Below are 27127 nucleotides of genomic sequence, written 5' to 3'. Positions count from 1 at the left end.
CTTGGGAAACAGCGAGTGAGGAAGGAGGGAGTACAAAGCACAGGCACAAACAGACTGTGAATCTGGGGAGGGCATTTGAGGAAAGCGTGTACATGAAGATAATGGACCGGTTTTCCTGTTTGGGCATAATGCACCCACAGAGCTCTGTGTGGGAGAGCCTCAGCCTCATTTCCTCACAGTCCATCAAACATTAGAGACCCAGCCACACTGCTGTGTGTAGCAAACCATTTCCTTCCCAGTCTCCATGTTGCTGCATGCATTCCTCCAAAATGAATGTCCACACCTGGAAAACTTCTATGCATCCTTCAAGACCCCAGTCAGCTGTTGTCTTGAGTGAGCAGCTTTCCAACCCTTCCAGAAAAAATTAATTACTTCCTCCTCGGAATTTCTAATGTACTTTTTCTCGTATACTTATCTTGATAGTCTATAATTTAATATTTTTATGTCAGTCTTCTTCATCAGACTATGAGCTTCTTTAGGGCAGGGCTGGGTCTAATATGTTTTTAAAAGTCTCAGCATCTAGCCCTGGTCTTGATGTAGTAAATGATCAATAACTCTTGAATAAGTTTGGCTTGCACATCTGTGAAGGGAGGTCAGTAATACCTGCCTTACCTGCTGTGTGATTACCAAAGTCCTAACTTCACTGTAATGTGCAATATACGCACAAGCCATCATTTGATTCAAATTGCACAACCCAAGTATGAAGTGGAATGGACAGGATGTTATTATGCCCTTTATCCAGAGGAGCTTCCAAGACTTAAGAGGCTTGCTCTGGGTAGCACAGCCAATAAATATCGAACTAGAAAAAGGGAACTAATTTGCTTGACTTGATCAGATTTCTTTCCCCGTGGGATCACAAATGCCTTCTAAAACTTAGCTGTTAAATTTGGTCGTGCTGATTGATTGACTAAGAAAACATGAATATAAGTCCTTCTAAAGATGTCACAAATGTATCTACTACTCCCGCTTTCTGTGCCCATGACCGCCCTGGCCGAGGACCCCATCACTGCTTATAATACATACTTACTGCACTTAGTCACCATCCTCTATCCCGGCCTCCACCTCGCCCAATTTCCCTTTTCCAACACTCATCCCTTCTTCGCATAGCAGCCAGAATGCTCTTTTGAAAATGGAAATTGGATCCTATCATAACACCATCCTGAGCCCCTCAGATACCCTCATGCTTTGAGCAAAGTCTAAACTCCTTGGCGTGACCCCTAAGGGTCTGCATAGTCTGAGCCCGGCTGACCTAACAACTTCATTCATCCTTTCCCTTTCCATTGTCCACTGCCTCAGTTTCTCCAACATACCAGGACCTCCCCTCATGCTGTCCCTCCACCTGGGACTCCTTTCCCACTTTTGCTTGGTGGCTTCTTCCCAAGCTTCAAGGACCACCCTAAATAGGTCATCCACTGTTGTCTGCCAAGGCATTCAGTTTGTTTCCTTCACAGCACTTTACTCAAGTTGCAATTATAGTAGAAGCCCTTTTATCTGATGTAGCAGGGACTGCAATTAGATTATTTGAAAAGGATGGTTAAAATGGAGAATCACAAAAAATGACTCATAGCAGGTATTTTCTTTTAGCTTAAAACATGTAAGTGCACATGTATTTATCATTTTTTTGATGTACTGGGAACTTAAAGACACTTAGAAAATAAATGTAAGTGCAAATTTTTTTTTATGTGCTTTTCCCCCAACCTTTAAGAGGTGTATCTCGCCTACACCTAATATTACAATGTTTTTAGTGATTCATCTTTGAGCCTTTCAAAAGTATTTAACTTAGTTTCCCAAGAAATAAAACAACTTTTTTTTGCACTCATATTCCACCAGTTTACATAATTTTAGTTGCATTGCCCAAGTATAATAAAAACACAGAAGTATAAATAGGTTTTGAAACAAAGAGAATTGATTCCTAGCACATCGCCAACAAACCTGGGCTGATCAGAGAAGAGTCTACTGACCAGGAGCTTTCCGCTCTCCAGGGGTGTTAGTTGGGGTGTTTACAGAGAGAAGGAAGAATGCAGGTCAGAGCCTGTGTTGGAAGGATCCAAAGAGATGGTTGAATGCAAGTTGGTTATGAGCGTCTTCACTGCATCTGACTGTGGGCTCGTTGATTCTCTGTCCCTCTTTTAGGTTGTAAGTTTGTGAGGGCAAAGCCTGTTTCTCTTTTTCTCAGCATGTCCACCCAGCACAAAGAACAGTTCTTGGCACTGAGAGGTACAATCAGAGCCAAGTAAATGAATACACAGTGAGTAGACTATTGCCCTCCTTATGCGAAGGCTTTTGGCTCTTCATCTGTAAGAGGATAGGCGTGGATTATGCAAGCATGGTCATTTCCAGATAAAAATTCAGTTACTACTAACTGTGTATTTCTGTGTTTCAAGGTCTGATTTCTTCCATAGGTTCTACACATACTTAGAACATGACATTATTGCCCTCCCTCACGCCCACATGCAGAACCACCATTACTATGGCCAGGACACTACCTAACCTCCTTCCTGGGGCCATTTGTTGGTTTAGGATGACCCTTCCCCCAGTGCCTCCCCCAAGACAGATACGGAGGTGATAAGGCCAGTTATGGATTGTGGTGCTAGAGATGTGAAATCTCTGAGGGATTGTTTCTTTGGGGTGCTGTGCAGGTGTGGGGACAGAACCCCAAAAAGCAGTTTCCAGGCTCTCGGCCTCACATAGACAGGTGCCTGGCTCAGGTAGTAAATGGCCATCAACTGTGATTGCATGGCCATCAGCTGTGGCTAGTTGGCCGTCAGCTGTAACCAGTGAGCCATTGGCCACTAATATAACTGCTGTGGCTACGCTAGGAGAGAGAGGAGAAGAGAAGAATGGGGGCTAGCAAGAAGATGGCGGCTGGGCTGGCAAGCGTGGATGGCGGTTTGCGGACAGTGTGGATCCAGCCTCCAATGAGAGTATAGTGCCGCCAAAGAGAATATAGTGGTATGACTCCCCTACCTATGGCTCCGTGGGTGTTCCTTTTTGGCCTCACCATATCCTGCGTTCTTGTATGGGGAGCGGGAGCAGAGACCCCGCAGGCCGCCCTGCAGGACAAATGGCGCAGCGAGCAGGGTCTCACTGCATGACAAATGGCGCAGCGAGCAGGGTATGGTGCCGGCCAAAGCTCTCCAAAGGACGGTGGAGCAGTTTGTGTGTATGAACACTCGGTGTCAGGAAGACCAGGAGAAGCAGCTGTCGGAGAGCTGGACCCCCGTGGAGGGGTGGGAGGACGTGGATGGTTCTCCCACCAGCACAGGAAAAGCCATGCAGCTGCAGCAGAGATGGAGCCCCGTGGAGAGGTGGAAAGATGTGGATGGTTCCCCAACCAGCACAGGCCGGAGAAAGCGAAGGTCGTTGCAGCCCTGTGGGCCGAGAGGTTCCTGCTCGGGCAGCCCGGATGCAGGACTTATAGTCCCAGGAGGTAATGCTTGATGAGTCCTCCGTGGGAGATGAGGGTGAGGTCAAGGTCGTCCCTCACCCCCAGGACAGCCCTGGTGAATGACTATGGACTATGGGGAATTGCCTTCCATCCCTAATTTAATGGACCGCTTGACTGTTTGTTTGGGAACTGTTGTTAGTGGAACTGGGGGATATTTGCTTTTGTCTCTTGACTGGCTGCCATTGAGAATATGTAAGCACCTTGATTGTGAGTCGCTGTTGTTCCAGCAGGGTACCCTGAGAGGCACAGAGAGAGTGGCAGTGCCCTGAGAGCCCTGGCTGAGTCCAGGAAGTCTGGCTGAGCCCTGAAGATACCCTGGCTGTGCCCAGGAAGTCGGGCTGTTCCCAGAGAGAGTGGCAGTGCCCTGAGAGCCCTGGCTGTGTCCAGGAAGTGTGGCTGTGCCCACAGAGAGTGGCAGTGCCCTGAAAGCCCTGGCTGAGTCCAGGAAGTGTGGCTGTGCCCACAGAGAGTGGCTGTGCCCTGAAGATGCCCTGGCTGTGCCCAGGAAGTCGGGCTGTTCCCAGAGAGAGTGGCAGTACCCTGAGAAATCCTAGCTGTGCCCGGGGAAACTAGTGGTACCCTAAGAAGCCCAGGAAGTCTGGCCGTGCCCAGAAGTACTGGTGGTGCCCTGAGAAACCCTGGCTGTGCCCAGAGAGCCTAGTTGTGTCCAGGATATTGCATTCATCTCCAGGCTCCTCGCACAGGGCCCCTCGCGGAAGACGCTTGTCGCGTAGATTGTGAGGCGAGAGCCTGTAGGGGTGGAGTGTGGGGACAGAACCCCAAAAAGCAGTTTCCAGGCTCTCGGCCTCACATAGACAGGTGCCTGGCTCAGGTAGTAAATGGCCATCAACTGTGATTGCATGGCCATCAGCTGTGGCTAGTTGGCCGTCAGCTGTAACCAGTGAGCCATTGGCCACAATATAACTGCTATGGCTACGATAGCAGAAAATGGGGGCTAGCAAGAAGATGGCGGCTGGGCTGGCAAGCGTGGATGGCGGTTTGCGGACAGTGTGGATCCAGCCTCCAATGAGAGTATAGTGCCGCCAAAGAGAATATAGTGGTATGACTCCCCTACCTATGGCTCCGTGGGTGTTCCTTTTTGGCCTCACCATATCCTGCGTTCTTGTACGGGGAGCGGGAGCAGAGACCGAGCAGGGTCTCCCTGCACGACAAATGGCGCAGCGAGCAGGGTCTCACTGCATGACAAATGGCGCAGCGAGCAGGGTCTCCCGCCCGACAGCAGGCCTGGGGCTGCTCTGAGCATGAGTAAGAGGAACCTCTACTCTGACGGTCTGAGGTGGAAACATGTCTTATTCAAGACACTGGGCAAAACTCTCCCCTCCCCTCCACTGCTGGGGGTTGGTCTTTTCTGGTCCCCATCGTGCTGAGCTCCAGAGAGCCAAGATTAGGTGAGAGCCTCGGGGAAAGAAGCTTTCCTGGGGCCTCCATCTCACAGAAACCCACAGCCACATAATCATAAACATCAGGCTGTTGTTTTTTTCCCCCTTCAGTTTATTTCTTTGTGTATCTCCTCGTAAGGAAAGAGAGCATCTGGTTGAGGATTTGGGGATTCCTGTTGCTAGCATAACAATGGCAACAAATGATGATGGTGATGATGGTGATGGTGATGGTGATGGTGATGGTGATGATGGTGATGGTGATGGTGGTGAGGATGGTGATGGTTTCTGATATTATTAATAGCTTCTTGCATATACTGAGCCCTTTGATGCTAGGAACCAGGTGACACATTTACATTCATGAACTCTAATCTCTGTGACGGCCTTAGAGGGTGCACAGTATTATTGCTGTTGTTGTTATTTTATGAAAGAAGGACTGAGGCACAGGTAGGTGGAAATCACTGAACAGATAATGGTGGAGCAAGAATTCAAACCTATGTCTGTCTGATTCCACAGTGTGAGGCTAAATTGCCTTACACTATATCTAACACCATGATATTCACTGAATAATTAAAACACTGATTCAACATATCGGATGGAATAAAGGGGAACCAAGGCCCCTGACTTGAAGGGGGACATTCTAATGAGATGAGAGAGACTCAGGAACCATCAATAAAAACGGTACAGGAGAAAATGACATAAATCCTACAGTAGAAATACAGCATGTACTGTGCATTCCAAGGAAAGGGCAAATCCCAATTCCTTTTCAAGAGGGAAAACAAGGCAGACTTCTAAGATAAGGGTCTTAAAGGAAAAACACAATTTCAAAAGTGCAAGGCAGAAATGCCTTATGCAATGCACGCACGCATGCTTGGACACCCCGCTACTCTGTCCTCGCAGACATCACCTCCATCCAGAACCTAGTGTTCTTTCCCACGGAGCCCAGGTACACCTTCAGAATTCTCCTCAACCTAGTCACACCACCCAAAGTTAGAGCTGGTGTGGGAGATTAAAAGTATTTATATGCTTGGTCTCCAGGGAGCAGGAGAAGAAAAGCTTGTGGTCGCCGCCCTTGGGATCCAGTGCACAGGCCCACCCCGCCCTTCTGCTAAAACTTGACAAGTCCCTTCTTGTCTCTGGGCCTCGTGGTCTTCATGGGGAAAACAGAACACTTGGCTGCAGTCCCCCTGCAGTTCCCACATTCTCAGATGATTCCTGGCAGCAGAATGAATAGGAGACAGAGCAAAGCCAAGCTGTGGACCAGACAGGATTCTACCTGAGAAACTGACTAATGGCTCTTGTGCATTCACCACTGGAGCTGAAAATACCTCGAGGAGCACACCCTCCCATGTAAACCCTTACTGCATGGAAAAGAAAGTAGAAAACAAAACAGTGATTTGGTGATTTGGTCTAGTGTATGAATGAGAAAACCAAACAACGCAAAAGAAAAAAAGCAAAGCTATGAGGCAAGAATAGGCAACGATGTTGGCTCTACATGGATCTGGGGAGAGGGAAATGCAAATGGGGTGGAGGCAAATGCAAATGCATACGTAGGTGCACTTCGTTAATTTGTTACGTTGTCTGCTCTCCAACAGTGGCTGGTTAACTGCAGATGTTACCCAGGGGAGCTCGAGCATGCTCACCGCAGTGGTAACAATGCAGATAGTGAAAGCTGTCACTTATTGAGCATTTATGAAACAGCTGCATTGCTAAACATATGCATTCATTTCTTTATTCCCCACAGCAATCCCATGAAGAAGGTACGGCGAGGCTCTCCATTTACAGACGCAGAGTCCCAGGTTCAAGGTCACACAGACATGACAGATCTAGGAGTCAAAACCAGGTCAGTCTGAACTTCAACTGCATGATGTTGTCGCCATCGGCCTTCAGAAAAGCAAACATAGGCAAACTGACTTCCTCTGTACACTGACTCTCCTGTGAGGAGGAGAATTTCATCACGGCCCTTCTCCACTCATTCCAATCCTTTCAGATCCCACTCAAACACCACTGCTTCCGTGAGAGCCTTCGTGAGAATCAATCCAACCTGCCACCGGCTCCCAAAGCTCTTAGCTTTTACTTCCATTAACGCCCTTAGCACTCTCTGCCTTGTTTTGGAGTTAATTGTGTCTGATCCTCCACGGTACACCTGCAGCAAGTTGTTTAGACTTTCATAATGGCACTGGGTGTCTTGCATTCACGCTAGTCAGGCCTGGCGTTATCTCCCATCTTATATACCAGCCCTTCCCTTAAGGACAGGAGATGCACCTTAGGAATCTTTCTGTGTACCTGGCGCTTAATAGTGCTTTGGGAACAGATGCTTTCTAAGGAAGGCTGGTACATGCAGTTGCTTTCTCTGATCTGTTTGATCTATCAACTGTGACACTCCCCTGGCCTACTTTTCCTTGAGCCCTTTCATGGTGAAGGTCATTGAGCAGTGCCAGGCAGGGGTCAGGGACTCCTGTGTGGACTATCTCTCAGATAACTGAGGAGGTGGGGCAACATCCCTTTTCTCACGCCACCCTCGTCCCTGTGGCCATCTCTCCTCCAATGGAGGCCTGTCTACTTTCATCAGAGTTCACTTTAGGCAAAGGATGGCTTGTCCTGTTCTGTTTCTCTGGAGTTAGTGACTTCTTTCTTCCTGGGGAAGAAAGGCTCTGATCCCTATGGAAAAAAAAAAAGTATGTAGAGATCATTTTTCAAGGGAGAGAAGCTTCAAGGACCACCTGCGACAGTAGTTTCATGTATCTATGTTCAACCCTGGCTGGACATCTGGAGTACAAGGTTTGATGGTGGACAGACTGGGTTCAATTCCCCATTCTGTTCCTGGGGCAAGTTAATTAGTAACTCTGAAAACTCTGTTTCCTCAGCTGCATTGCAGAAACAATAGTACCCACTCAGGGGGGCTGTCTGGGTGAATCAAATGCATTTAAAATGTGTTCTTGTAAGGCACAGTTCCTGGCTATTGTGTCTGTTGCAGCAGTTGCTATTGTTGTGTTGTTGTTTTTGTGTTTTACAAACGTATCATCGGGCCACTAAGAAAGATAAGAGCAACATGCAGCTGAAAACTTTACCTGTGCAGTTAGCAGGAAATGCCAAATCGCATGTAGCTTCTAGCTGGGAGCCTAACAATAGCTGTAGTTAAGTTTCTGCTTAAAAATAACTTGCATGAGTTTAGGCTTCCAGAATGGAAGGTGCTTTAGACAGCATCTTTATCAGTTGTGCCATTTTACAGAAAACTGAAGCTCAGCGGTGAAATGACATCTCCAGGGTCAAGTAGCCAAAAACCAGACAAGCAGGGATCCAGCTCAGGTCTTCTGACCCCAGGCCAGTGTAGCTCCTACTGAGCATCCCTTGAGCTACTGCCTTGTTTTTGGCTTTGACCATTGTGTACTCCTTCAGCTTTCCTACTGGTCCCTATGGTAACCTGGGCTCACCTGAAGATGCTGCTTTGCCTGGTATTGCGATGACCTTTGACACATCTGGCTGCACAGACAGCGCTGCGATGAGTCTATTTCTCTATGCAGACAAGTTCCACTCCACTCTGACTGTCCCTTAGCCTCACTCCTACATGAGCTCATTCTGCTGAAACTAATGTGCCGGTGTCTATATTAGTACTGAGGGTTAAGGGTCTAGTTCTTTCCTTCAAATGCTGTCATTTGCACTCAAATGCTAATGAGACTTGCACTGGCACTCTGGGGTGAGCTTCAACAGTGCAAAACACAAGGGAAATAGGCTGGCTTTATTATTCTCCATACGGAGAGAGCAGCGTCAAGGCCTAGCGTATCTGGGAGAGATGAGATTAAGAGATACCTTTGGTGGAAACTGTTGGAAAGAGACCCTAACCCAACCCATCAGGTACCACTGACTCGTGGAGCACCAGAGACAGTCACTCTGCCCTAAATATGTGCCTAACTGTGCCTTGTACTTTGCCACCTCCCGACAGTTGTTCATGCTGCCCCTGCTTTCCTCTATTATTTAAAATTATGTAGGACTTGGTATCATTTAAAAATATTTTTATACCTGCCATGTTGCTGAATCATGAAAACAACCCAATGAGATAAGTACTCATCACTGCTGTTTCACAGGTAAGAAATTGGAAGGTCATAGACATGAAAGGATGTACCCAAGGTCACGTGCAGTCAGGTCTTCTTCAGTGTCCACTCTCCAGAGTTCAGTGACTCTCCATATGTGAGGGTCGGTAGAGCTTCCAGACTAATACCGGATGTGGGCACCAGATCGCCTAGGGTTGAATCCAGGCACTTGCCATTTGAGCCTAAACCTGTTACTTAGACAATCTATGCCTCAGTTTCTTTATATGCAGAATGGGAATAATCATAGTCTCAATCTCAAAAGACTGAGGGGAGTAAATGAGCTAGTATATGTAAAGCACTCAGAACAATGGCTGGCACAAAATATGTGTTCAGTAAATGTTGCTATAGAAACTATACTGCGTCCTGTTTGATTATCTCTGACAAAGCTCATCTGAAATGCCATGAAGTGTTATTCTAACTTTTCATAAATAGATGCAATTTCTGCCTCTTTTAGACCCTGTAATCATTTCTACTTTCCTCACAGTACATAGTATGTTCTGCTGTGCACTGGAGATATCTGTAAAGTTGTTTCTCTCATCTGACTTTCCCCTCACCTGTGAGTGCTGTGGTATCAGAAAGACAGACAGAGAGAGAGAGCAAGAGAGAGAAAGGAGGTAGGGAGAGAGAGAGATTGAGAGCTCACACTCTGATATAAGCATATCCACTGCAGTGCCCAGTACAATGCTTGATGCCAAAGAGGAAGGCAGCTGGCAAATGCTGGTTACACTGAACTCAAGTGAACACAGAATTCCAGTTCCCACTAAGTCTTAGAATGTTAGGGCCAGAAAGGCTCCTAGAGATCAGCCATCCTGCACTGATGGTGGATTGGGCTGCTGAGAGAGGGAAAGATATTGGTGTAAAAGTCATACAACATGTTAGTAGCAGAAGTAGGAGTAGAAACCAGGTATCCACAGTGCATGCAGTCCTGGGCTCTGCCCAAAGCCCTGGGCTTTGTCTCTCTCCACGGAATGAAGGAGAAAGCAGCCCATGGACCTGAAGTAAAGAGAGAACAATGGGACAAATGACAGAACACAGCTAAGCTTCAGCACCAATGTTACTGAAAGAATAGAGATGTATTATGTAGGGACATATATCCGGCAGCCTACCAGGGGTGAAGGACATGGATAAATTGCACAGCCAATAGGCCGTTTTTCTGAACTGACTTGGTATTTCCTTGCTGCACAAATGGATCAGGAGCCATGCAAAGAAGCTTCCGAGTCCTGGATGTATTAAATGCAAACTTCTAAATGAGTTTCTTCCCCTTTCCATTTAACATGTAATCTTACCACCTAAACGAATCCTCCAACCCTGGGCTCTGGAACACTTTCTTCACGCTGGTATTTGTACGTAGCAGATAACTAAGATCCACAGGGTCCCTGTACATAGATAGATACCATTTCGTATAGTTCCCCACGTGATTAGCTAACCCGATGGGAAAGCGAAGGTCAATCCTGTGTAAACCTGTGACTACAGAGCCTCTTCTCCACAGATATTGTCATGTTGTTTTCCACTTGTTGAGGTTTCAGATCGTGTCTAAATCGTAAAGTGAATCAAAGACAATTCTGTGTTGGTCAGCATGACTTGACCAGAAACATGTTTTGATTCCAGGTACTGTCAAATCCTGTCTTCCCACATAACGCAGAGAAGTAAAGTCTTAAGGTGATAAGCTTCCCCCTCATCTCTGATGTAAATTCCTTGGGGGAGGAAGGCCAGACAGAAGCTCGTTTCTCATAGTAGAGGCTGGGGCTTTGGAGCAGCTGAGTAAGCAGGCACAGCTCTGGGGTGGGGACTGTGGAGACCCACAGCCTCATGGCCTGCTTGTTCGATGGTGACACCCAAGGCTGCGCTCACCCACAAAGAGAGCCTCTGAAAATGGGCGCATTTTACTGGCCAAGCCCCAGTTAATGAGAGCTGATCATTCATAAAACAGCCTTCCTGGGGAGAAATGCCCAGATGGCAAATGGCTCTGACCTTGGGATTTGGGGGGAGGTCATCTTCTTTTAATCTGTATATCCAGTACATGAGCTTTTTTTTTTTTTTTTTTTTTTTTTTTTTGGTTAATGTTGAGGATAAAAGTGTTTGTAACAGTTAAATGTGAAGGTGGGATAGGAGAAGTGAAAAAGCCTTTGCAAAGGAAATTCATTCAGAAGTCATTTCCAAGTACTGACTGACTTGATAGTACCCATTTGTTTTGTTTTGATTATAAGGACCAGTTTGGTTGTTGTTGTTGTAGTGATTTCAATCCATACGTTAGTTTAATATACTATGTAAACAATATTGATTAGCCTTCAAAGAGCTCTTGCTGGCTTCATAAACCATGTGTAAAGCAAAATGGCACTAACTTATTATCATCCTTTCCTTAAAGAGCCACTCTCTCAATCGCTCTTATTTATATCAATTTCCAAACTACTCCACCGATGAGCCATCGGGTATATTGAATACATAATTTTTTGGATGGCATTTCTAAATTTAAGTTTCCCCTGGGCATGATGAAGCTCTCTTGACATGTATGGGTCCCATTACTTCCAAACAATGCCATTTTCTGTTATATCAAGACCTTCCACGTTGATGGAAGTAATGGAGATAAAAATGAAAACTGAACTGGCCTGTAAATTTTGAAGTGTGTGGATTAATAAGTTCAATTGTTCTTTATTGTTGTTTGTTTGTCACTGTTACACTTAACCAGTGTCTTCACTTTTTAAAGAAAACATGATTCCCTTCCCCACTGAATGCCCCGTCAGCTCATAACATCCTGAGCTGTCACTTACTACCACCTAGTAACATATATTATAATAAGCCCCCGCTGATGCTGTTGAGTGATAGCTTCCTTGAAGTCAGAGACAGTCTTAACATGAATAAGAAACAGCTCTGCAGGTCTCTCCCTCTTTGTGCTAAGTCCTGCAGGCAGTGCTCTCTAGTGCACAGTCAGCAAATTCATGACACACATGCTCTCCTATGCTGCACCCAAGGCAGACATCACTAATTGATCCTGGCATGGTTTCTATGTGAGTCCCATTAAGTCCTCGGAGCCCTCATCATCAGCATTCCTGGAAGCCACTACCAATTTATCAGAATTGACAGGCTTGATAAAAACCTACTTTCTGGCCTCGCCTTAATGGTTAAAAACAAGGGCTTTGAATTGGATCAACTTGAATTCAAATCCCAATACTACCACTTACTTGATATGTGACCTAGAGTGCAATGGCCCAAGTGCCTAAATCTCAGTTTTCCCCACTCTAACATGACCAATCCTCTCATCCTTCAGAAGTTTAAATTGAGGTGTTTCTTCCTTTGAGAACCTCTGTTTACAAAAGACTGTGCGTGTGTCACTGAAGCCTCTGAAATGACCCTGAACTTGCTCTTCCTAGTCCTCACTGGAGCAATAAGGGGCTCATTTCTTCTAATTTCCCCCCATTGGTGTGTGAGCTCCTTGAGGGCAGTTATATTTTCAGAGCCCAGCAAAGGGCGTGGTGCAGTAAATGGCTAAAAATAAGCACCATTAACACATAAAAATCACTTAGAACAGTGCTAAGCATATAATAAATGCTCAATAAACATGAGTTATTTTCATATGTATTGCTGTGTTCCATAATTTCAAGGCTCAGAGAAGAAAGCTTACTGTGGAGCTAACTTTTACATATGCATGGGTTAATTTTGGATTGCTGTTATTCTCTGGCTGCCAAGGACGCCAAAGCTATTTGTACTTGCTGAATTTTGAGCGAGTTGAATTCCTTGAAACAGCCATCTTCTCACAAAACCTAGCCTGAGGCTATATACCTAAGAGGTGTATTTAAGCATGTTTTGGCCACACCTACCATGTTTTCTAACACTGGTGTCCCCCAGCTCAGCCTTTGCTTGACACCAGCCCTGCATGGATCCGTACTAGGTACTCTTTCAGGTTATTGGAGCCCCACTATACTCTTTTGAGTACCCATGTTCAAAGTATTAGCCCAGGAGGTCTATCCTGAAATAATCACTTATGGCAGTGGTTCTCAACCTGAGCATGCAATGCACCAGAATTCCCTGGGCGGGGGGATATGGGGGGGGGGGAAGGGGTTCTTAAGTACAGACTGCTTGGCCCACCCCCAGCATTTCTTGTTCAGTGGTACGGGGCTTGAGAATTTGCATTTCTCACAGATTCTCATGCTGCTGGTCCTGGACCATATTTTGAGAACCACTGACTCATGGAATATAGGAGATGAAAGAGGAACACTCTCGCCTAGGGAAAGAACCACACATTCTGTTTTCCAGCTCCCAGGCTGGTGAGGCTCTCCATCCGAATCCTGCAAGCTGTATTTGCAACTAATTCTCATCAAAGTCAAGGAAATTTACACATAAGTATCAGTTGTAGGACCTTGATGAAGGATGAAAAAGCAGGGTTTCTAAATTTTGCTGATGGAACTTGCAATTTTCCCTCTTTCTCAGTTGACAACTAGTGAAATGACTTGATACTTTAATATCTCACAGTTAATACCATACTTTTGCAGGACACTTTATGTTTCCCCAGAGTGCTTTCATCTATATTATCACATTTGAGTCTTATAATAACCACTTTAGGGAAGGCAGGCAAGAATTAGCATCTCTCTTTGACTGACAAGGCAGAGTAAACCAGGACCCAGAATCCTCAATTCATTGCCAGGTCTCTTTCCATGAGGCCACATAGTCTCTTATGCAAGTGTCTCTTCTGCATAGTGTCTGCCTTTGAGCTCCCTTCATGTACTAAACCTTCATTTATGTCAGATTGTTGCAGATGCTTTGGGCTAGAAGACATCAGAGGATCTACTCATCAGAAGTTTTAGGCATTTGGGATACACATTTCCTTGAGAGCCTCAGGAAAGCTTTGGACTCTTTCCTCAAACAATACAGATGTGTAAATATGTAATAAACGTAAGGTTTCAGGTTGTCCACAGACCTTTTAAAACCCAGGGCCACCAGGCTTCATGACTGTGAAAGTCACCATCCCCAGTGAATTGACTGTGGCCCTCTCTGTATAGACCATCCACAAACCATGGAAGAAGAGCAGAGGCCACAATTCACTGTTTTGGGTGTTTTTGTGTGATTTTTAACAGGTGAGCAAACTTAGATTTAGGAACTTAAGCGATTTGTTTCAGGTACCACAGCCGAATAAGAGCAGAACTGGAGTGGGAACTAGGAGCCCCAGAAGGAACATGGTATTGGACGAGTGCAGGCCTCGGAGTCAGGGAACCTTTCAATCTCAGCTTATTCTGCTTATTGGCTGTAAGAACTCATAACCCCTCCGAGACTCAGTTTCCCCACTTACAAATAGGAATCAGAAAAATCAAATAATGTTTAAAAACTGTATTCTGATAGGGTGCTTTTAGTCTAAGAATAAAATGAAAGTAAACATGTCAAGTGCTAACACAAATTGTGGCACCCAGTAAGCATGGGTTACCTTGTTCTTGGGTTATTTTCTTAACTCAAGTTCATGTGTAACAACTGAATAAATTTTACTTTCTCTCAGTACAGGTAGATACCACCTCACGTTTACCCGAGGCCATATACACATGAGTCCTCTAGATTGTATATATCTGTAGGTGGTGCCATTACTTTTGACTGGGCTGATGTTATCTGATGTTATCTTAAGTGCTTGTACCATTGTCCCATGTAGAATCTCAGGGATGTTTGTCCTCTCTAAGCATGTGTGCAAAAATAGAAATGAAAAGGTCTCACAGAAGGAAAACTTAGACCACAGTAGGATCTCGTCTCCGTACATTTTTCAATGCTTATCTCAGCTTTTGCAAGATTTGATCTTCACACTGCAACAGAACTACAGTATACTTCCTCATCTACAGAGGGTAATGATTTTTACCCAAATTATTCATTTTGCATTTGTATTTAATTCACATGTAAAGATAAGCAGAATTCATAGGTCACTTCACTGCGTACATTTCACTGTGCATTAGCCGTTAAAAAAAAGTTTTAGTTTATTATTGAACGCTAGAATGCCAGAAGTGGAAGGAATGATAAGGGCTTTATCTGACTCCCTTCTATCATAGGCAAGAGGTGGATGTACTGGGAAGGGGGATGTTTTTAAACTCGAGCAGTGAGGGTGTCAGCCGTCGGGCCTCCACTTGTACTTACATTTCCTGACTCCAAGTCTGGTGTTGTCACCATGTTTTCCTGACCTGCTTCAGACTTTAAGAGACCACAAAGGCTAAGCAGTTGTGGTAACATTTTCCCACTCCTAATTTTTTCCTCCTATCTTTTTCTTTTTCCTAAATGGAATTTGTGGACAGTGGAATAAAGGTACACACTCCTTTTTCCATTTTACATCAATGGCTGGTCCTGGTTCTGGTTCCTATTATGCTTACCCTCACCCACACCTTCCGTATTATATGAAATGTAGTCCATTTTTCTCCCGAGAACCACGTGCTACCACTGCCTGATTACCCTTCCTGTCTCTGAGCAGACATAGCACCCAACTTCTAGAATTTCAAGTTTCTTTTAGAGGAGGCCTTTCCTGCAGAAATAGTCCCCTACATCAGCCTTTTGAAAATGAGTAAGATCTTCAGACTCCTCAGCTCTACATGACCGCCCTGGTGGAATACACTAACCACCGCGTTCAAATGACTTCAATACAAGGTTGACTTTACCGGTTCCTGATCTAGTACAGGACTCAACTCGCATTTTGTCTAATGCCCCGTAGGTATAGGTGCTGTGGCCTCATCCCTGTGGCATCTCAGGGAAAGTGTGCCCCTTGAGTGAGACACTTCCTTTCATTGAAAAAGTTAACAGTCAAGAGGGAAAACAGTTTAAACCAGACTGCCTTTCTGACCACAATTTGATCAAGCGGTTGAGACCTGCTTCTGGCCCAAGTGAGGTCATGGCTTGCCGGTATCTAAGTCTGCACAGAGAGACAGCTGCTGGAGCTTGGTGAGCTCACTATTCTGAAATGCCTCCAAGATTAGCATTGTCAGGAAATGACATCACTGAGAAAGTAGTAAACACAGGGCTTTTGGAAGTGGCTAAGTCATTTTAAATATTTTGAAGAGAAAAACCTCTTCATCAGTTCTCTACATGCCCTTACTTTTGTAAAAGGAGCTTAATATATACAATTTTACTTTGGCCAGTGCAGTGGTCCCACCGATGGTAAATACTTTCAGAGCTAGGCACTGAGTTTTATACTTTTCTCTATTCTCCTTGATTTCCTGGGCTGGAACCTGGTGCAGAGGAGGCACAGGATATCTGGTTGCTGATTAATAACCATGAGCATTGCTGTCAATGATAACTCCTTTAAAAATTCCTAAAGCGGTCGGCTGTTTTATTTGTTTCTGTTGGTTTGTTTTGGTCCCCAGACAGCGTCATACTTGGTGAGTCTGTAGGTTCTACTGGTCCCTACCTCCTTGTCGGCTCTTGTTCCTCCCTTTGCCAGTAGCCATCGCTCACACCCCATCTCCTCTCACCTGCTGTTTGTCCTATCTGACATCTGTTGTTAACAAGTTCAGTGGCCCAGTCTGTTAAATCACTCAACTCACATTTATGTAGCGTTAGAGTCAGCACATCTGCAAAGGGCATGAGTGATGTCATTCTTTCATCTGGTTCAGAAAAGTTTTTATTCTGCATGTGTATATTTGAGGTTTTTCCAAAATTTTAAGATTGTTTAAAGTCCAAAAACTGGTTAAGTGGGGTGTATATAGGATAAAACGCTAACTACCCCCATGGGTAGTAATATTCTTAACTAGAAAGTTTAAACTCTAGATTCCACTTACCAAACCTTCCATCCTAGCCTCACACAGGTTTCTAGTCCACTTGTACCCTTGCCAAAGTGACAAAATTAAGCCAAATGTTAAACCAAACAGTTCATCTCTGGGAAGAAAACCAATGCACAAGAAACAAAATAATCCTGTTATTTTCTAGTCATTACTACATCCATCTCAAATACAAATCCTGGCTCTTTAGGGACTCATAACAGTATGTGGGCATGCTAAGTTGAAGAAGCAGTTTGAGGAAAATCAGAGAGACCAAAAGCAGTGTGCATGTGAGTTGTTTTTTGGGGGTGGGGACAGGTGGGTAGTCAGGGGGCACAGAGCTCATCAGAAGGACTTAAGGCAAAAAGATAGACAGGAGGGAAACGCAAATAATCGGCAGAAAAAGATGGTTAAGCAATTTTAATCAGCCATGGGGACCCATTGTAGGTATAAGATGAGAGGAATGGCCTACCCTGAAGTACTTTATTTGGCTACTTCTATAAGGTCTTATGGACTGAAAGTAGGTGGCCCAGTGAAGATCAAAGAAAAGGAAACCAATTAACGGATCATGCGTGCCCGCACACACACTCTCCTGAATCCCAGGCACAAGGACCGAATCACATCTTTTCATGTTTCTATATGGGCAACCTTAGGAAAAGACTAGATGGCTAGACACAGAGCCCAAACTGCTGTCATACTTCCAAATGGAAAAGATGACTAATGACACTTTACTCTTCCTCCAAAAGAATAAGGAGTCAGCAGCCCATATTCCCAGGGGATCAAATGGCTGATTTATCCACTTCCTGAGAATAAAATGGCAACCACTATCCAGAGCCTCGCCTCTATGTTTAATGGAAAGCACACATACAGACTGGACTCAGACACACTGGACGCCTCATTTTAACATGTAGCTTTTAAAAATAGGAAGGAGCCATGATGTCATCAGCTCTCTTAATTTTTTGAGCATTTGATTCCTTGGCTCAGAGGAATCTCTCAGCACTGAATATCTATAGCCTTTCTTGTCAATGCCATGTATCATCTTTATGCCCGTGGGCAAGAGTTTTTTTCATATCTCTGTGCTTTCACTTACAAGTGTCTTTCTGCCTGAAATGGCTTCTTCTTCCAACTCTCCCTAATAATAATACTAGAAGACAAATAGTGGCAGCAGCAGAGGCCATGACAAACACTTGGGTACTTATAAAGAACGACCACTGTGCTGAGTTTCTAATGCATTCCCTCATTTCCACTTCCCAACTATCTAGGTTTTATCATTTCAAATGTACAGATGAGGAAACTAAGGTTTGGAGAGAATAAATTACTTGCCTAGGTTCACACAGTGAGTCCAAACATCCAGAGACAGGAATTTTAATACGCCCATGGCTCCCCACTCAACGTTTTTTTTTTTTTTTCATTCTAAATGATTATTTGTATTTTTAGTACAGTGCTTCTCTCAGATGGTTTGCAACCTGGAGGCCGAGGGAAGAAGGGACAGAGGGTTGTCTGGAGGACCTGCTGCCCTAAGCCACACCTACTGGTACCTGGTGTTGCTTCACCAAGTTCTCCCTCAGAGGGGGTGAGAAATGCTCCATCCCTGAGTCTGCCAGGAAGCAGTTCCGGGCATCCTTGTGTTTTCTTTACTTCTTTTGGGGGATGGGGGGAATTGGAATCTTCCAAAGATGTGATGCCAACTTCAGACTTGCATTTTAGCTTCTAAGAGAGGTTCCAAGAAGTCTTTTGCTTGTCCTCTAGTAGGGTCTCCACTGAGGTCAAGGGCAAGAAGTGCATTCTCGGTAGAAAGGAAGAACTCTTCAACAAATTTAGTAGTCTCCTTGGCTATGGACGGGCCAGCTCTTCTGTCCATTGCAGTCAAATGCTTCACATCAATGTCTAAGTTTTCTTGTTTGGACTGTTTTATACCCTCAAGTACAAAGTCCACATGCGTCTTTTTGGTCATTCCTGTAGCGTGTTCCCTTCTGGGTACACTGCTCATTCGGGAGCTTCCTTGTCAAGTTCCAGGGATTTGACACCATCGTCTATGAATTTTTTCATGACATCTTTTGTGACCATTAGTATATCTTCAGGACCAGTAGTAAGCAGATGAATGAACTGGAACATCTGGAAACATTCCTCTGAAGCTCTTTCTTTACCTTGTCAATTAGTCCTCCCATCATGGATTTTAAGACCTGGCTTGTCGGCTGTTAATTTCATGGTGTTAGAACTAAGGGGTCCATTCAAGTGGCCATGAAGGCCCATTTCAGGCAATTCTAAGCAAAAAACTGTCTCCCATGGCTGTTGTTCTTCTGCCTCCATCATGATTTAGTAGAATAAAAAGGCCTTTCTCCGAACGCGTTTATTCTTGTTATGAATACGATGTACTTTGGTCAGTAAGTTTTGTGGTCTTGAACTTCCTTCAGATTGCTTTCTTTCCACACATGTTGATAAGATTACCTGCATATGTATGTAGCTCAGGGCTCAGCTTCACCATGGTGATGGATCACCACCATGAGTGTGCAGAGCCTGCAAGTTTCAAGCACCAATGCCAGCAGGGCTCCCAGCAGTAGCTCCCTGGCTGCCTGCTGGTATGTACAGGACACCCTTGTCATGTTGCTATTTCTGGGACTATGCATGGTGTGCCAACCATCCATCGTAGCTGCTATGTCCACGCTGTGTGGCCTCCACAGCTCAACTTTTTAGAAGTCCTTTGCCCTGAAGCTCCGCTTAATGCTCAGTAAGGTACCCCTCCCTTTAAATTCTGCTGAATGTTAGTTGTATCTGTATGGTACAACTAAAATTCATTTGTTCTATAAATATACATTACATGGCATACTATATGGCAGGCACTGTGCAAGGATGAAATATCCTGGAGGAACTAGTGGGTGGGAAACACAAGTGATTAGAATGTGGGGTAAGAAATATTATGCTTAGGAACCAAGGAGGGCTCCAAAAAGAACGTAAAGGAGGGCATAACTGGGTCACGTCGGGTTTGAGAAGCCTTCCAGGAGGAAGTGTCACTGGGTCTGGGACTTCAACAACAAAGAGAATTGTGGCAGACAAAGCATAGGTATGTCTCAGACCAAGCTCAGCAGCATACGCTGCCCTGGGGAGGTGGAGTAGCTTTACTTGCATTGCCGCCTCTGTCTCTGCCCCTACCCTCTAATACTGCAAACTTATAGTCCCAACATTCCTCTCACCCGCAGATGGTGACCTAGAAATAATGGGATGAATATACTTGGCATAGTTGGTTCCAGAGTCAAACAGACCTGAGTTCAAATCCTGGCTCCACCACTTCCTGGCTTAGTGACTTTGAAAAAGAAATTAGCATCTCTCAAGCTCAATTTCTATATCTGGAAATGGAGATTACTAATAGCCATCACTTTAAGGTGTTGCAAGTATGAAAGTGACGGAATAATATATAAAGGGACATAGCACAGCACCTATGCAAAGCGAATCCACAGTGGTGGTGGCTGTTATTGGTAGTGGTAGTTGTTACTAGGACCCCGTAGATTGTGGCCTCTCCATGACAAGGAATCTGACTCATGTTTCTTTGGGTTCCTCACTGTACCTTGAACCACACAGACGTATTAACAGGTATTCAGTCAGTTCCTACTGATGGATTTGTTGACATTTATTTTCCATTCATTCATTAAACACATATGTATTGAGCACCTACCATGGGCCCAGCACTGTTCTACATGCTTTGAATACGACAGTCAACACTCCTGGAACTTTCATCCTAGGAGTCTGACAGGCAGTTTCATGAAACTGATGGCTACCTATACTTTTGAGTCGGGTTTGGAAGCTATCCTCCAAAGCATGAGAATTACCTCCATTGTTAGTGATGATGACTGTAAATCCACTTGCTCTTTCTGGACACCCTGACTCCTTATCTTAAGCCTTCTTCAACCAATTCAAGTGTCCTTCCACCTGCCACTGGGTCCTGCCTGAACCTAACCTGATTTCCACTTCACAATCTGTATCACCGGGTCCCCTCCCCGCCCTTAGCCCTTATCAGCAACAGACCAATTTATTAATCGGCTTCTCTTTCTACTGCAGTCTGCTGGTACCTGAGAGGCTCTGGATTATCAATCACGCAATTTAGGTTTAAACTCAGTTTTGCTATTAATCCATCTGGACATATTTTTCATTGATCCCTTCAATGACTATTGATGGGTTGCTTCATAGAGGCACAGCATGGCCTGCTTGAGGGTTCAGGCTTTAGAGTCAGAAGGCCTGGGTTAGAAAGTAGCTCTGCTACTACTTCCCAGCTGTATAATTATGGGCGAGTAACTTGACCACTCAGTTTCCTTACCTGCAAATTGGGGATACTAATGATACCTACCTCATAGGTTACTAATAAATATTAAATGAGTTAATACATATAAAAATCATTGAATAGTATGCCTGAAACTAGCACATTCTCAATAAATATCAGCCACTATTATTTTATTGTTCATATTTGTTGTTACTATCAGACACCAAGCACTGTACATGACACTGAAGAAATGGGGAAAAAAGAAAAGGTCACACAGTGTTTGTCCTTAGAGATTGTGCTTTCTAATAGGTGAAGAGACATCAAACCACTAATCACTCAAATAAAGGCTTAATTTCAAATTGCGATGAGTGCCGTGAAGAAAACGAACGGGGTAGGGCGATGATCTAAGGAGTATCATTTGAGCTGAGACCTAAAGAATAAATGGGCTGAGTGGTGAAGAAGGCCTGTGTGCCTAGGTGCGAAGGCCTGTCCAGGAAGAGAGAAAAACATGTGCAAATGCCCTACGGCAGGGAAGAAGGGCCTGTGCGGTTACTGTGCGGGGACTGCGATGGAGAGGCCGCTGACACAGTGGGCAGGGCCTGAGCCCTGCAGTCCTGGGTGGGGCAGAGGGAGCTGCAAAGTTTTCCTAAGGGCAACGTAAAGCCATTTGAGGGCACAGGATTTCCTTTGTAGTGCAGAGATTTTCCAAGTCAAGGAGAGGAGGGTATAAAAACTTCTCTCAAGCCCCCTTAATAGTGAAAAATATGAGATTCTGTGATGGCTAAGCAAAAAACATCACTGTTTCTGGGAAAAGTAGAAAGAAAGTAAAGAAGTAGAGGGAAGGAGGGAGAAAAAGAGGCAAGGAAGAAAGGAAGAAGCAGCTGACTAAAACTTCAGTGGAGACGTGAAGTCTACAAATGAAATGTCGAACATTCAATGCAGATACAGACTCGGTGCCTATTAATTACATCTACGTGTGTAGGTGTGTTTGACATGTGCATGTATTTGTAGTTCACTGATTTGGCAGGCATCCAAACTGGGGGAGACTTTCCATGGAAGACAAAAAAGACTAATGGGCTGGAAACGTTGGAGAGGGGAAAATATAACATGTCAATCACGCTGGTTAAATGCGTGATTACTGGATGTGAAGATGCCTCTGGAATAGCTCCTGCCAGAAAGCTGGTGTTCAGGAATTGACATGCTGGCTGAGACATGGTTCAGCGGCTCCTGAAAGGAGCCGCTCCATGGAAATCAAACAGAATTGCATTAGGAAAGGAGTGGTTGAGAAAGTATACTCTGAAACAGAAATTTTTATTTGGAGAGGAAAAGAAAAACCAGTGGAGTCCAGAAAGAAGCACTGAGTCCAAAAATGCTGATTTGTCCCAGCCTCCAGGAGCCCAGAGGAACCTGGGCACTTCTTCCTGTGATATTCAGATGCGGAGGTGAAAAGAGGCATCCAAGGCAGTGAACATCAAACATAAATAAGTGTTCTTTAGGCTCAGATTTCTCCTTTCCAGCCGAGTAGGGCTGAAATTGAAGGATTTATGAAGGGAAAACACACACTGTTCCAACTCTACAAACACTTTGTTGTGCTAACACCGTCTCTGGCTCCCAGAACTTGCTGTTGATAAGGGCGTTTTGGTTGGATATCCTATGAATCGTATTGCAAATGCTGGGAAAAATACTGATTTGAGTTACATTGGTGCAATGGGAAATAAAAGAAGCCACTTACGTTTTACGAACAGTTATTTTCTGGTAAGGAACTATCCATTAGCAATATGTCTCATTCTTTTAACTACTTCCGGGTTTGCCCTTGGGTCAATTACCATATGCTTTCCTTGAGTTAATAATAGCAGCTTCCATTTAGTGGACATTTACAATATGTTTTAGGTACTTAAAGCACATTATTTTATTGACTCTTTACAGTGTATCACAGGGTAGATTCTAACATTCCCATTTTACACATGAGAAAACAGAGGCTCAGAGAGCTTAAGGACCGCGCGGGAGGCACATGTTTCTGGAACTGATATGCAGGTTTGATTACTAAGCCATGTTCCCCCTGCACCCATATTTTCTTATGTGTAAAATAGGAATGGTTCATAATAGCCTCAAATTCTCATGTCTCAGGAAGACTGCAGATTCAGCAAATTCACTAGGATTTTTGTCTTGTGTGCTTTTCTCACCACAAAACACGCTCTCTTCCCACCCATTCTCGGCACTCCAGTGCATGTAAGGATTTTCTCTTAAATCAGAACTTGTTCTGGAATCATGCAGGCCCACGAAGGTACAAATGGGAGATAACAGAATCAACATTTAAAAGTCATTCCTTACTGTTCTGCTTTTGGTTGTCAGGGGCTCACACGACCCCATTTCAGATCATCCCAACATCACTGAAAGGCAGACAAACCAGGTCAGGATGCTCCCCAGGAGGAAACTAAGGCACAGACAGGAGAGGGACTTGGCCAAGGTCAGACAATGAGTTAAAAGCAGAGGCATGAGGACAAGGTCCGATCCCCTAAGTCTCAGCACGGTCTCGCACTGTTTTGGAAAATCACACTGTTTTCCTTAGTTGCAAGCTCAGGGGCCCAGCAGAAAGCATAAATGAACAAATGGGCAGGTGAACAAACACTTTCCCCCTGTCAGTGTTCACTCAGCTTTAGCTAAGCTTTGTCAAGTGAAAAACAGGCCCAGATATTTCCATTTTTTTAAAGAGAAGCTGAGAATCTGGATTTTCATATACAAACCCAGTTTAAAAGCTGCCTCTAGCTTTTATTTTAAATCTCTGTGAGAGCCAACTATTACATCTGTAAGGTGGAGTCACCACTGGGTAACCAGTTTTCCACCTCTGCCTCATATGGAAGAAATGATAGTTTAATTATGGTTGCAGAGTTATCGAGCAGAAAGCCCATTGCTTGGGAGATCCAAACCCCAATCAACCAAAGCTCAGAGAACAGTGAACCTTTTGAGTCCCAAACAATCTGGGTCACACACAGATATTTCAAATGCCAGGAGCTGAAAAGATGGTGCCTGTCGTATGATAGAAACCGGCTCTCCAAAAAAATAAAAATAAAAAAGTAGCATTTGCCAGTTTCCATGGTATGAATATTCCCACCATAGCCAATAGCTACTGATGGTTTAACAGTCAGTTTGCAAAATGCAGAATAGTTAACAATTGGCTCCAGATATTTAGCGACTGGTCCACCACGGTCCAGTGGTTCCAAACTGGTTTCATCAGCATAATCACCAGGAGTGTTTTTAAAAATTCAGCTTCCCAGGCTCCACTCCAGATCTACTAAATGAGACTCTCTGTGGGTGGAACCTAGAAATTTGTGTTTTTAAAAAGCTGTCTGAAATGAGCAGCAAGATTTGGAAATCTCCAATGTAATTTTCACATCCAACTAAAAAAGAAATGGTCTTACGAAGAACTTGGAGTGTAGCACAGAGATAAGAAACCCGGGGCTCTGAGAAGCACAAGATAAACACGTTAGATATTGTTAAATAATTATACTAATAAAACAAATTTAATTATAAGTAGCCGTTTTTTTATTTGATTTCCTTTAGGTGCGGGTCACTGTTCTGGATACTTTACATGCACTGCTTTTTAAAATCCTCGCAGCAGTGCTTTTAGGTGACGATCACTGTTATTGCCATTTTATAGATGGGGAAATGGCAACACAGAAAAATGAAATACTTGCCCAAGGTCAATATGCTAGTATACGGGAGAATCAGGATTGGAATCTAGGCAGCCTGGCTCTGCAGACTCCTCTCAACCACAATTAGGAAAAGCATCGTCTCCCTGGAGGTAGATATTATTTTGCATAGAGCAGCTGTACTCAGAAATTTTTCATTAAATTAGACTGAGCAAAGGACAGTTCATTTTTTTTTTTTTTTTTTAAGACCACACACTTCTGTTTTTGCAGGCTATCTACCCGTCTTTGGAGGCTTTTCTTTCATTCCAGTGACCCTCTAACAAGGCTTATAGATTTCCCGATCACTGACAGGGAGAGTCACATTTTCTACCTCATGTTTTTTGTGGCTTTGTTTTCACCTTCCTTGGCACCCTGGAGGGCACTAACACTCCTTACACAGCAGCTGCTCTGCAAGTGGACTTCCCAGCCTGCAGGAGATATACTCCATTGTTTCTATGCCATCCGGTCTTCAGTCTTCCATTCAGCACTGTCCTGGTCTCGCATTACGACAGAGGCCACAAACCAGCCCTCGGGGCAGATGCTCTGCCATGTAGGGCAGTCTGGGAGCCTGTCCTCACGGGGCAGTTCTGGGCCCCTTAGACATTCCAGATCTCCCAGGAACATGGGGACTCAAATGATAACAATCCTCTACAATCTCTAGGCGCTCTTCCCCAGAAAAAGCGATACAAACAAATAAAACTAACCTTCATTTACCAAGTATGTAAATCCAGAGTTAGAGGTCATAACCAGGGAGGTCAAATAGTACCTTGTTGGAATGTTTATCTTCTACTTTGTTTTAGAAAGGATTTAAGGCAAGAGTCTCAATCCCAAAGGCCAACAGCGGCTGGACTAATAATGTAAGTGAGAAGTGACCCAGCTGGATACTGCAGTGTTTGGGAGAACACATAGCTCAACTAAACAGGGGAAACCACTGCCCACCTCCAGCATATTGTGGATGCATCTGTCAAATTTTCAAGAGAAGACACAGGACTTCCACTTGTGTTAATGAGAGACTATTTAATTTGGACCTGTGCTCCCAGTGAGAACTAGAAAAGCTGGATAAAATACTTAAAATTCTGCTTGAAGATGTAGAAGAGCTAACAAGAGAGTGAAGAATTAGAGAGCTAGGATCTAGGACTGGAGGAAAACCAGGGAGGCGAGCCTTGTGCTGAGAGCTACTTATGCCCTGGAGACATTTACCAATTCTACAGGAAGCAGCTAAACTAAGAGGAGGCATGAAGAAGAAGTTGGGGATTAGAGTTTAGCTTTAAATCATCTCAGTCTCTGAAACCAGCCTGAAATTATAACGGATTGCTAGTACAACAAGGCAAACATAAATCCATTAGGGGAAAAAGATAACATTACCCCAAGCCTCAAGTTAGTTCTACAAAAAAATTCTGCAAATACAATGTCCAGCACACAATAAAAAATAATCACTTATACCAGAAGATAAAACAACATAAATAAAAATGAACAGAAAGGAAAATAAAATAGGGACAGACTCATACAGGCTCAAGATATTAGAGTAATCAGGCAGATGTTTTAAAATCAACTATGCTTACTGTCTTCTGGGAAGTAAAATACAAGATTGACAATTTCAGGAGACTATTGAAAACCATGTAAAATAATGAAGAGGAAATTTCAGACTTGAAAAGTATAAAGACTAACATCAGGAATTTAATAGGCATAATGGCAGATTGGATGCAGCTTAAAAGAGAATTAATAGACTTCAAAATAGATCAAATGAAAACAGGATTAAAGCACAGGAAGTGGGAGGGATGGAAAATACAGAAAAGGATGTGGGAGATACTGCAGATGCAGTGAAAAATCCTAACATACACGTAAATTAAAGTCATAAGGAGAAAAGTAAGATGAGGATACAGAAATGATGTCTGAAGAGTCAACGGCAAGAAGCTTTCCAAGTCTGATAAGTGGCATCAAGACAAAAACTCAGGAAGTCCACTGTGCCCAAAACATGTTCAATAAAAGAAATCCCACCTAGACACAACATAGTAAAACACAACATAAGTTTAAGAAACTCTTAAACTTATCCAGAATGAGTGAGGGGTGGGAGACAGAATACTGCCAAAGACCAGCTATATGGTGGACAGCTGACTCTTCACAAGGAACAACTGACTTATATCTAAAAAATGCTGAAAGCAAATAACTACAAATGTAGACTCTCTATTAAAAAAAGCAACAACACATAATATTTTTGTTTTTTCAAGAGAGAATGTGAAATAAAGACATTTTCATACAAATAAAGGGAAAAGTATTTGTAAACAACAGACTCACTCTTATGGAAACCCTACAGGATACTATTTATGGAGAAGAAAAATTATTCCAGGTGGAAACTTAGACATACAGAACGGAATACAAAGGAATAAAATTATAAATAAATGGGTAAATATAAATAAATATAGACTGAATAAAACAGCAACAACAATAATATTATATTGTTGAGATTAAAAATATAAAAATTATACAACAACAATGGCATGTACCTGGGCAGGAAAATACATAAAGTGAAAATGTTCGAAG

At 43.9% G+C, this 27127-nt stretch overlaps 1 protein-coding gene and 1 pseudogene across 6 annotated transcripts in view; both read right to left on the bottom strand.

Moving 5' to 3' along the window:
• Positions 1-27127, bottom strand: part of GRIA1 (glutamate ionotropic receptor AMPA type subunit 1) — a 291242-nt gene that overhangs the window by 152708 nt on the left and 111407 nt on the right. The gene's annotated exons all lie outside the window — the stretch shown is intronic.
• LOC109457456 (N6-Methyl-AMP deaminase pseudogene) lies at positions 18059-18958 on the bottom strand (annotated as a pseudogene).

This window comes from Rhinolophus sinicus, chromosome 5 (genome assembly GCF_057876585.1).
Source record: "Rhinolophus sinicus isolate RSI-liver-muscle chromosome 5, RSI-T2T, whole genome shotgun sequence".
Classification (NCBI taxonomy): domain Eukaryota; kingdom Metazoa; phylum Chordata; class Mammalia; order Chiroptera; family Rhinolophidae; genus Rhinolophus; species Rhinolophus sinicus.
The sequence above is the reverse complement of the archived record's forward strand: the minus strand, read 5'-3'. Positions and strand labels throughout refer to the sequence as shown.